This window comes from Canis aureus, unplaced genomic scaffold, assembly GCF_053574225.1.
Source record: "Canis aureus isolate CA01 unplaced genomic scaffold, VMU_Caureus_v.1.0 NW_027326411.1_RagTag, whole genome shotgun sequence".
NCBI lineage: Eukaryota > Metazoa > Chordata > Mammalia > Carnivora > Canidae > Canis > Canis aureus.
In genome coordinates, this window is record NW_027554412.1 from 384,295 (window position 1) to 396,580 (window position 12,286).

The 12,286-nt window shown below is 36.4% G+C and overlaps 1 protein-coding gene across 4 annotated transcripts in view; it reads left to right on the forward strand.

Annotated features, from left to right (window-relative positions):
- Positions 1-12,286, forward strand: part of LOC144309460 (homeobox protein Mohawk-like) — a 63,438-nt gene that overhangs the window by 27,752 nt on the left and 23,400 nt on the right. The window lies entirely within an intron of this gene.

A 12,286-nucleotide genomic window follows, 5' to 3' on the forward strand; every position in this document is an offset into this window, starting at 1 on the left:
GTACCAGAAGCAACTCTGAATTTCTGGATGTTGTAGTACCAGCAAGGCTAGTTGTTTTTTTGGAGCTGTACTCATGAATGACTTAATCCCTATGTTAAGATCAAATGTCATGTCCATTGCCATGTGTAGAAGCAGCAAGCAAAGCCTCTTTTCCCTTTGCATAAGTATGATGTGCTTGCCTGTAGAGGAACAAGGCAGTAGGTAGGAAAAGTCACAAAATAGAAGTTGTAAAGTGAGGCTAGAACACAGTGAGACTCCGAAAGTTGGATGAACGATAAAAATATCCTTTAAAGCAGAATGCCATTGTTTATTATGGCAAGAAAAGGGTATAATATCCATGATTGAATTGTAAAAATATTTTTACTAAAGTCATTTTTTGTACTTACTATTCTGGTATTAGGTTAGCAAATCTAATGCCAGATTAGATCTATTAATACATTGTGTTGCTCTATGTACTTTAGAAAGTACATGAACATCTGTTATTTTATTTGATCGTCATTATAACTCTATGACGTAAAAATAAGGATAATTATCCCTGCTTTCTTGCAGGGTGGGAAGGAGTGACCCACTGGTGCACAGCTACTTAATGACAGAGCCAGAAAGAGAAGTTGAGTCTCTCAGCTCCTCGTTCAGGCTTTTTCCACTTGATTTTACGGTGTTTTCCATTCTAGTTAAGTATATTCAAAATAAAAAAAAAATCATTCATGGAGTAGAAGTCTCCCAAACAGTGACTCTTAGTTTATTTAGAGCTGTTCCTCCTTTTGTATATGGGCTGCTTTGAAAACTGGATAGAAAGCTTTGGATCCTTGTCCAGAGGAATGTGCATCCATTCTCCTTACCTGACACTTCAGTGTAACCCAGATGGTAGAAGGAGTATCTTTGATTCCTTAAATCTAAATAGGATTCTCTTGGACACTTTATTCATGCTGTGGAATGTCGGGCCCTTCTGAGGAATGAATTTATTTATTTATTTATTTATTTATTTATTTATTTATTTATTTAGATTTTATTTATTTATTCAAGAGAGGCACAGAGGCAGAGACATAGGCAGAAGGAAAAGCAGGTTCCCTGCGGATAGCCCGATGTGGGACTCAATCCCAGACCCTGGGATCATGCCCCGAGCCAAAGGTAGGCGCTCAAGCACTGAGCCACCCAGGTGCCCTTCCTTCTGAGGATTTCTGACTATGCCTGAGGGTTCTGTCTTCAAAGCATATGTCACTATGTACTTTCCATGCTACATTCAACCTTTGGGTTGCACTGCCATCTCACATATGTTGTCCCTGTTCTGCATCACAAAGATTCAGATATGAAATGTACTTTATTCCTCAAATGCCAGCATGTCCTTCCACTCAGAAGATGCAGAAATGTAGTAGACTATGGAAAATTTGGAGAGAACGGAGGAGAGCCTTATATTATAGCAGTTCACATAGTTTCATGTGCAGCACTATTTTTCCCTGTTCTTAAGTGTCCTTTAGACATTCCACATGGGACTCTTCCTGCTATGCTTGATGTGGTCCCCCAGCCTCACAGCATCTCACTAGTTCAAGTTTCTGCCTTCCACCCTCTCCTATTCACCCGCTAGTTTCCTAATTGTCTCGAAATCTCCAAGTTCTTTTCACTCAGTGTAGTAGAATCCAGCTTTCTCCAGCATCAGCTTGCAAACTCTGTTCCAGGCCTACCTTTGCATACTTAACCTGCCCCCCAAGATGCTAAACAAACCTAAGGGGCCTCATGGTTTATTACTTTCACTTTCTTTATAAGGTATTTGTGATGTTAAATGGGAACTTATTTTCTTTAGTTATACGTGTTTATAATTTTAAAGATTTCAAGGATTCCCTAAAACCCAACCATCATTCCACCTAGGTTTGTAACCCCATTTGGAGATAGTTCTGGAGTTTCTAGTGTTCTTGGGACTATGAGTTTAGGACTTATTTGGGGTTCCTCTTTGAAGCAGAGTTGATGGTTAGGCAGGGTGCTCTCATAACCTCTGCAGAGTTGAATCCAGGTCAGGACAGTTAGTGTAGAGGTCATCTCTGGGCTCAGAAGCCCATACTAATGGACTTGTCCATTCCATCTTCCTGGCCAGTTTGGAAACTGAGGGTGGCTTTGAAGCTTCTGGGAAAAAAGAAAACAAATCCACCAGAAAATACTTTGTTTTATGTTCGTGCTCTATTAAGAAAATGATACATGCATTATCAGGAAAAGTGAATAACATGATAGAGGAATAGAAATTGGTATTAAAAAGTGGATAGTGATTTTAGGAAAGGAGTCAATTAGATAATTAGATCATTTCTTCCATTTGTTTTAAATTTGAAACTATGTTATTCTAAGAGACACATTCTTTTTTCCCCATGATGGTCCTCTCCTTGGTGATGGTCTATGATTTCAAAGCACTGCTGCTTTCATTCTATTTCCATTTTTAGGGTATTCTAGCATGAATACTTTTGTTCTTACATGTGATTGTGCAGGACAAAAAGATTTTTATCTTATTTCAAAGCAGTGATATTATTGGGCTATAGTTTATCATATTTCTGAGAGAAGCTTCCCATCTAGTCCCATGATATGACTTAGAAATATCACCAGTAAACACATATGTTGAGAAACTGGCAGAGGTATGGAGTTAGGGATAAGCCAGAAATGTCATTATAACCCCTAGAGTTCTGAGGTTGTGTTGAAGAGGTAGACATCTTCAAAGTGGAAGTTAGGCCCTGACCATGCTTTCTTCTAGCACTGGAGTACCTTCTGTGATCCCCAATCCTTGGCTTACTCTCTGATTTATTAACGAGAGAAAAGCTGGGAGGATGTTAAATCAAAGGAGCAACATTGGGATCTCTGGGTGGCTCAGCGATTTAGCTCCTGCCTTTGGCCCAGGGCATGGTCCTGGAGTTCCAGGATGGAGTCCCGCATCAGGCTCCCTACATGGGGCCTGCTTCTCCTCTGCCTGTGTCTCTACCTCTATCTCTCTCTGTGTGTGTCTCTCATGAATAAATAAATAAAATCTTAAAAAAAAACAAAGGAGCAACATTAGACACATTTTACCTTCTTTAGCCAGCTCATCACAATTAGACACTTCTCTTCAAGTGCTTTCTGCCACCATTGAAAGACTCAGCCAGAATCAAAAATCATTTCATTCACCTCTATCTTAACCACTGGTCATTTAAACTTGGGTACTTGAGGTAAATTATATATAAATTTCTTTCCTGGGATGGAAGGGCTGTTTTAATACTTGACTATAGGTCGGATAGCTCTATCTTGATAAAGAGCTAGAGAATCTGATTTTGAGAGAGAATCATCTAGAAAAATAGAAAGTATAGTGGTGATTATAAGAAATAATGATGTCAGAAATTGAAAGACCGAATAAATGTGTAATAGGAAAGAAAAACTAGAAGAGAAACATCCAAAAAATATTTCATAGTGATGTGGGAAAAGAACATTTGAAAAGTTCATTGGACTGAGAAAGGAGAGAGCTAAGAAGACAAGAAAATCATAATAGGATAAGGGAATGACTCTTATTTCCAGATCAGGGTCTGTATGCTAAAGGACCAGAGAATTTTTAAATACCAGGAATTACTGACAAATTAGGCCTGAAGAGACTCTTGAAGGAATTTGTGGATTCCATGTTGAGTAGTGTGGGGTGAGTCTTTAAACTGGTATTCTTTACTTATTGAGTACTGTGGGGCTTATGTATAAGCCTGTTATAAGCCTCGTTCAGTCTTCTCCCACTATCCCATAAAAAAGATTAAAAAGTACTCTTAAGGGGGAAAGAGTGTGCATGAAGTCAGCAACAGCAAGGAATCTTTTCTCCTTGTGCTAATACAGAAACTGAAGATGATGTGGTAAAAGGAAATGGTCATCATGACCAATTAGTAGTGAATAAGAGGTTTCTTTAACCAGGGATCAAGAATGGAAAGCAAAATACATGCTACAGTCAAGCCCTGTCTTATCTTCAACTTTTTCATTGTAGGATAACTCTAGAAATCTCTGCTTTCACAGGAATGCTGTGGGAAACTATGGACATTTTCAGTATTTCAGAGATTCCTCAGGATTCATTATCTCACTATGAGAATTAAGAGATGGGTCATAGAGTGGTTCATGTGTGCATTTTATCTAGAGTCACTTAGAACTGTGCAGTCCAATATATTAGCCTCTAGTCTCATGAGGCCACTGAACACTTAAAATATGACTAGTCTAAACTGAGATATGTTTAAATATGTGGAGGAAAACAACACAGAAAATATATCATCAATTTTTATATTGATTAGATGTTAAAATGGTAATATTTTGGACCATATTGAGATAAGAAAATATTTTATTACAATAATTCATTTTGGGGGCACCTGGGTGGCTCAGTCTGTTAAGCATCTGACTCTTGATTTCAGCTCAGGTCATGATCTCAGGGTCATGAGGTCAAGCCTCCTGTAAGACTCCACTCTGGGTGTGGAGTCTGCTTGGGAGTCTCTCTCTCTCCTGCCCTTCCCCCGCCCCATCCCCCTCTTGTGTACACACTCTCTCTAAAACATAATGTGTGTGTGTATATGTACAACAGGAGTCACTATGTTCATCTCACTATGCTCACCAAAAAAAAAAAACAAACAAACAAAAGAAGACAATTTTTTATAGATTGTAAGTTTCCATTTAGAAAAGCAGAGTTAGTTTCTTTTAAAGATAAATTTCTCTTGAAATTTCAAGTGAATTAACTAGAAGAACATTTTAGAGTAGGGTGAGAAGAAAGTTGTTTTATTTTTCATTGTCCTTGAAATTCAAAACTTAGTTTCACAGAAGTAACCCCTGTTTAATGCCAATGGATGCCAACTACTGTAGCAAGTTGTTAGAGAGGGCAGAGAACAGTGGTGCAGAAGCAGAGAAGATAAGCCTCAAAATGGTTGAATTTGTATGTTCCTTTTACTTCTTTTCATGCACACTTGGTTCACATGTGTTCATATTGCCTCTCAGTCCCCCAGGATTAAGTCTTTGGTCATAGCATCACAGCATCATAGGCCTGCTTTCTTTAAGAAATACCTCACATCTACTACTTATTCCTTGGTTACCTCTCCAAGGGCTAACTTCCAAACAGTAGCACAATGGCTAGGACCCATGGAAATACTTCTATCTTACTTCTTTTAAAATCAAAAGAAAAATGAACATAATAGTAATGAATACATAACAAATGTGAATTATATACATCTACCTATTGATGTAATCATAAAATACAATTTTAACCTTTTTTTATATAGGAAAGAGTATGCAAAGACAGAAGGCCCTAGAGCATACAAAAATCATAATGCAGCCCCGAGCCTGCTGCTTAACTCCCTTGGGTCCTTCTTTCTGCTTTCCAACAAGACTACTATTTTGTAATCTAACAGTCTAGCATCCTAATAGCATAATATGTTCTAACGTGATAAATTACTCTCTTCATCAGTTAGTGAGTCTGTTAGCAAATAATCCTTGAGATCTTTTCTGCTATGTATTAAAGCTAAAACAATGAGCATGACAGACAGCATATTGTGGGAGATAAGCATTGAACGAAGCAGTATGCCAAATACTACAAAGAAATACAGGATACTATAAATATGTAACAGAGGAATGTCATCTAAGTACATTATTTAAATATTTAACTTTTAATATACCCTTACAGAGAATCCTTAATATTTATAAGCAAATATGAATATAAAGTATTATTTCCCTTATTTTATATAAAAGACTATTCAACTCCACAAAAAACAACTCAATTAAAAAATGGGCTAAGGAGTTAAATAGACATTTCTCCATAGAAGATACACAAATGGCCAATAAACACATGAAAAGACACTCAACATTACTAGTCACTAGAGAAATGCAAGTCAAAACCATAATGAGATACTGCTTCACACCCATTGGATGGCTACTATTTAAAAAAAAAAAAAGATAAATAAATAAATAAATAAATAAATAAATAAATAAATAAATAAGACAAAACAGAAATCAAGTGTTGGGAAGGATGTGGAAAAATTGGAACCCTTGTGCACTGCTGGTAGGAATATAAAATAAGTGCAGCCTCTATAGAAAACAGTATGCTAGTTCCTCAGAAAAGCAGAAATAGAATTACCATATGATCCAGCAATTTTACTCCTGGATATATATATGCAAAAGAACTGAAAACAGGGACTCAAGCAGATGTTTGTAACACCCACATTCATAGAAGTGTTGTTCATAATAGCCAAAAGGTGAAAACAGCTCAAGTGTCTGCTGACAGATGAATGCATAAAGAAAATGTGGCATATACATAAAATGGAAGAGTATTCAGCCTTAAGAAGGAAGGAAATTCTGACACACACTACAAAATGAATGAACCTTAAAGACATTTTTTTAAGTGAAATAAGACAGTCACAAAATTTCATTCTCCCTGTGTGTATATATATTCATACTCTTTTTGCTATGGGACTCTCTTGTGGATAATGTTTTATTAATTTGAAGAACACTTTATGGAGTAGGGAGATACTTGTGAGTAATAAATATTTTGTCTCTATTAATTACATATGTTTATTTTCATTTTGATTTTTTCCTCATGTAGTCTTTAAAAAACTGTAATTATATTTAATAATCTGTCTCTGTATGGCTTCTAGATTTTAAGTGATAGAACTTCCTCCCTTCACAGCTTTAAAGGGGGTGTCACGAGTTTTCTTCCAATATTTCTATGGGTCTCAATTTTTACCTTAAATCTTTTAGGAATGCATCTTAATTTGACATATGGTATCATACAATGTGAAAAACTACTCAATTTTTTTTCCCATACAGCTACTTAGTTATCCTAATACCACTTATTGATCCATTTGTCTTTTTCCTTCTTCCCTGATGGGAATACCACATTTTATTTTTATTTTTTTTTTAAAGATTCTCTTTATTTATTCGAGAGAGAGAGAGAGAGAGAGAAAAGCAGGCTCCACGCAGGTTGCCTGACGTGGGACTCAATCCCGGGACTCCAGGATCACACCCTGGGCCAAAGGCAGGCTCTAAATCGCTGAGCCACCCAGGGATCCCCAGGAATACCACATTTTAAACTGAGCCTATCTTATCTCTCTATTCTCCTCTACTGACTTCTTTTTTTTTTACTCTTTTACTAGAAAGTCCCACACTGTTTTAATTAGTGAGCCTTTAGAATACGTTTAATATATGGCTGTGTTTATTCTCATTTCTCCTTTTTCAGTTTTTCTAGCTATTGTTGCTTGTTTTTCCATATTAATTTTAGGATCAACCTGTCTACTAAAAAGAACTATTTTGTTAGTTTTATTGGAATTGTGTTATATTTCCAAATTAATTACAGAAAATCGATATTTTTAGGATGTAGAATCATCTTATCCAAAAACTTGATATGTCTGTCCATAGCTTCTTTTGCTGCCATTAGGAGGGTTCTAAAATGTTCTAAATAAGTCTTGCATATTTCTTGTTAAATTTGTTCATAGGCATTTTATCTTTTTGCTGCTTTGTTGTTGTAAGTAGAGTCCTTTCTTCCATCACATGTTTCTAACTGGTTGTTGCTTTTTATATGAGAATGCCATTGATTTGCATATGTTGTTATACTCTGCTACCGCAATAAATTTGCTTATTATTTTTGTAGGCCTTTTAGTAGACTTTCTTATGTTTTCTAGCAATACAGTTATATTACATGCAAACAGTGATGGTTTTACCTCCTGCTGAAATTTTTGCCATGAGTTCTTTCCCTGGCTTATTGCATTGACTTGTACCTCTACATACAGTGTTAAATAATAGTGATGATGATACACCTTGGCAAGACTTCTAGCTTTTTCCCAGTATGCACAATGCTGGCGTTTGGTTTTCAATCTGCGCCTTCTAGTTATGGCCTTAGACTTTGAAGATCTGGGTTCAGATATTTTTTCTCTACCATTAACTGAAAAACATTAGATAAATCATTTAACTTCTCTGATTTATTTCCATATCTTTAAATGAGGGAGAGAAAATGTCCTACCTCCCAGAGCTGTTGCTAATGGTTGTGAAAGCACTTGACAAGCTGTGCTATATGAATGTCCTTTGTTCATTCTGTTTCCTCCCATACAGAAGGCTTCCCTACACAACTCTTTTCGGAATTGTAAAACTAGATTTCCCTTTGTGGCTCCAAGCCTTTTTGGTAATTCCATTCACAACACAGTTTCTACATATATTCCAAAGTTGGAAAGAAAAAGTGCTTTTTGAACGATGAGCAAATTCCTTTGCTGACATTTAACCAAAATGTATTCCAAACCTGAAGCTTTTTGGAAGGCTAAGAAAATGTTGGTCACCTTCTTGTAAAAAAGTGAAATAAAAAATGTTTATGTACCTCAGCACTTCCTGGCTGAGCTAGAAGTGAGTGCACTGAGGTGATGTTATTTTGTGGTGTTTCAGTTCTGGGAAAAATGAAACCAGAAAATATAGGAAATTTTTCAAGATTTTTGGTTGTGAAAGCTTTCCTTTTTTTTTTTTTCTTCCAACTTTGGTTAACATTGAGAGAGCCATATAAGTTTGATTCAACTACATATCTTCTGCAAACTAATTCCCGTCAAGTGATCTGCTAACTAACATTTTCTTCTGTGTTAAATTCGGTGTTTTAGAGAGCAAACTGCATGTGTGGAGATACTGATGTCTGCCATTCTTTTCTTAGACATAATATTGCTGCCTGATAGCCCTGACTGAATGTCAGATAATTTGCACATATAGGACTTACAAATTCCTTTTTTAAAATGAAAAGGAATTCGTGCTAGTTTTTGTGCAGGGTTATGTCTTGGTCCAATCTAATACTTGCAAATTTACTTTTCCTTAATAAGAAATCCCCCAGCAAGTGGCTGCATAACTTAAAGGGTTTTCATTACTTTAATATATCAACTGGCCCCACAGCTCCCATGCTCGGAAAGTAAACTGTGGTCATTTGTACATCCCCCATGTTTTCTAACATCATTTACCTTCCTCTTTGAGGCAGCTATCATAGGACCTAGGTATCAAGCTGTGAAAGTAATTTCTTTCTCTCTAGAGCAGCAGCCTTCCTCACTGGGCTTGCTGTTCCATCAGTGGCTTGGTCATGTGGCTGGGCTTCAGAAGAGAATTTCATACTCCCTCATTTTCCTGGATTCAGTTCTCTGACTACACGTCGAATCTGGGGAATCTGCCCTTTCTAGAATGATTGTGGATGCAGTTTTGCATTGAAAGCTGATGAGGCCTGGAACGCCTGGGTGGCTCAGCAGTTGAACATCTGCTTTCGGCTCAGGTTGTGATCCTGGAGTCCTGGGATCAAGTCCTGCAGCGGGCTGCCTGCATGGAGCCTGCTTCTCCCTCTGCCTATGTCTTTGCCTCTCTCTCTCTCTGTGTCTTTCTTGAATAATTAAGTAAAATCTTAAAAAAAATAAAGCTGATGAGGCCTACATATATGCTCTTGTAGAGACTGGTGTGAGCAGGACACTAGTCTCCAGCACATGTTATGGATTTGTTTCCTAACCTTAAAGGCATACACATTTGAAAACATATGCATATATGAATGTGTGTGTGTGTGTGTGTGTGTGTATTCCTAAAATCATTGTTTGTGAATCCCAAAGTCAGTAAGAAAACAGTGGGGGAATGTGGCATAAGGTACATAGATCTATTCAGTTCTTTAGAGGGAAAGGCTTTTGGAAATCTTTGCTTATTAAATGTAAGTGGCAGTTGCTAGAAGAGTAGCAGTGCCATCCTTTACCTTATTTCACTTTACAGAGTGTGTATCAAAGCAAATTCAGTAAATTAGAATAAAGGTCAAACTAGAAAGTATCAAATGAATCAGTCAAAACTAACCTTTTTACAGATGTGTCCTGAACTGGTAAAGGGAGCTGGCACAGCTGAATATTCATGGCTCCCTTGACAGACCACATTCTAAATGAAGGGCTATATTCCTAAGTTAATTCAATAATAAAACAAGACTCAGGGTTGAAAATATATTCATTTCTGTGGAGGAAAACTCTTCATAATTATGTAAATTAAACTAGGTAACCCAGAAAGTGACAGCACGTGTTCCATTTATCATTTTTCTCATTAGATAATTTTCAGAAGACAGAACCATCTCCCTCTCGTTCACTACTGTATTACCAGCTGTTAGCAAAATACAGTAAAGATCTGTTGATTGATTGGTTTATTGATTGATAGCTGGGGAATATAATAAGTACTTCCACCTTTGAAACAATCTTAGTTTGGAGAGGAATGTCTGTGTATCTTTTATTATGTAAATACAACAGCAAGCAAAGTAAATATGATGGGTCAGAATCAATTCTTAGGTAATCAGGAACAGACTGTATGCTGTGGAAATGGTTTACATTACTCCAAAAGCAAAATTTTGCATTTACTGTAAGATATGGTGGTAAAACATTGAGCTTTTGCTTTCTACCAATAGTGTAAACATTACTCCAAGATGCAGTCTCTGGAAATAATTTAGTTAACTCTTATTTTTATATGCATGTTCTGTTCTGGAGACTTGTTGCAAAAAATGATGGAAAGTTATTTTCTTTAAGTGACAGTTTGTTTACAGAAATTCCTTGAAATCTTGATGGTTATTGAAAAGACTGAAATAAATGTTGCCTCAAACTGCCTGTTGCAGAGCTACCCCACACCTTCCAAACCAGTACCATACTTTGTTAGTAAATCACCTAAAATCCATAAAGGTCATGGAGACTGCTCCCTTTGTAAAATGAAATATTTATGCTTCATTCCCAAAAACATATTGTGGATCATTTTGGTGTTTTAAGTTGAAGGTACATAGTAAATTATTCCAAAATTATGGAGGCCAAATGTCATTCTCTCCAAAAGTTTGTGTAATACCTATTTATCTGTGGGCAGATGACTGCACAGCATAATCAGAGGCAGACTTTGTCATGTTAAGTCTAAGTAAACACAGCTGAACATAAGCAAGTTGGACTACAAGGTTTTTTTGAGCTTTGCCAACAGCATATGACCTTGGAGAATGCTGCCCTTTTTTTTTTTTTTACTACAATCTGCTTTCAATGGAAAAAAAAAAAGAATTCTTTTTGTTTTGAATTAACAGGTGATGATTAGAAGCTTGTTATGTTCTAATTTTTAGATGCAAGACAAATGAACATCATGCACGCACCCAACAAAAAGTCACCTTCCTGAGGGAGTTTATTCCCCATTAGGGAGCTGAATATAAACTGAGGGTGAAAGCCAATTAAAAGGTGCTCCTTTCTACAGAAAACCTTTTTGTGTTTATTTGTATTTTGTTCTTTGTCTTTGTGCCATTTCAACAGATTAAAATTGTGGTTCCAGATGCCAATAGAAAATGAACTTTATTGATTTATCCATTCTTTAAGAAACATCTGTCCTAAATAGCAAAGAAACTTTGTGTTGTCATTAACTTTCAGTTTTCAATAGAAACTCTCATTAACTGGTCAAGGCTTTCCTCAAGTCCCTTTTTTCCTTTTTTTAAATGCAAGTTTCTTCTCATACCTTCTTCTTTTAGCCGAGTAAGGAGCCCAGTATTACATTTTTTTAAGGGCACTTTGTGGCTAAAATAAGTTCCTATTAAATATTTCATGTCAAAAAGTGGACTTTAAGTGAGAACTTTGGTAAAAGATGGATTAGTGGAGATTTGTCTTGAAATGTCCAGCTTTTCAATATTCTCTGGCAAGTGGCCAGATAGATCTTCTGTTCTTCCCATTCCTTCACTTAAGGAAACTATTTTTTTCTCCTTCACCCTTTGGGTGTATATTTCCCTCTCAGAGCAAATGCAAATGTTTTAAGGGTGTGTGACTAATAAAGATTTTTAAATAATTTATCTTTTAAGACTTTGGTATCTTAGACTTTTTAAATCACGTGTTGAAAAATATTAACAAATGGGAAAATGTTTAGATCTATGTGCTAAAATATTATTCTGTAGTTAGATTCATATAAGACTCATCCTTATTTATTTGTATAGCTGCTTTTCCTATATGCTGATGAATTTCCATGTTAAAATAAATGCTTTGAGTAGAAAATATCAAAAAATTTCTGTAAGTCATCCAGAAACACAGTGTTCTATGTTAAGGATGGCATCAACCCAGCATCCACACTTGTAAGTCCTCAAAGCACCTCATACACTCAGCATGTCAGAATCACTCATTATGTCCCTCCTCCTCTAAAGGGACATTTCCTTTTCTCCCTTTCTTCCTAAATTCAGAGGATATCATCACTGTCCATCCATTCATCCCAGTCAGAAATTTAAGGGACATCTCAAACTCCTGACTCCCATCTCTACACCTATCTAGACATTCAACAAGTCTGCCCCCCTATCTCTCAAATCTTGGCT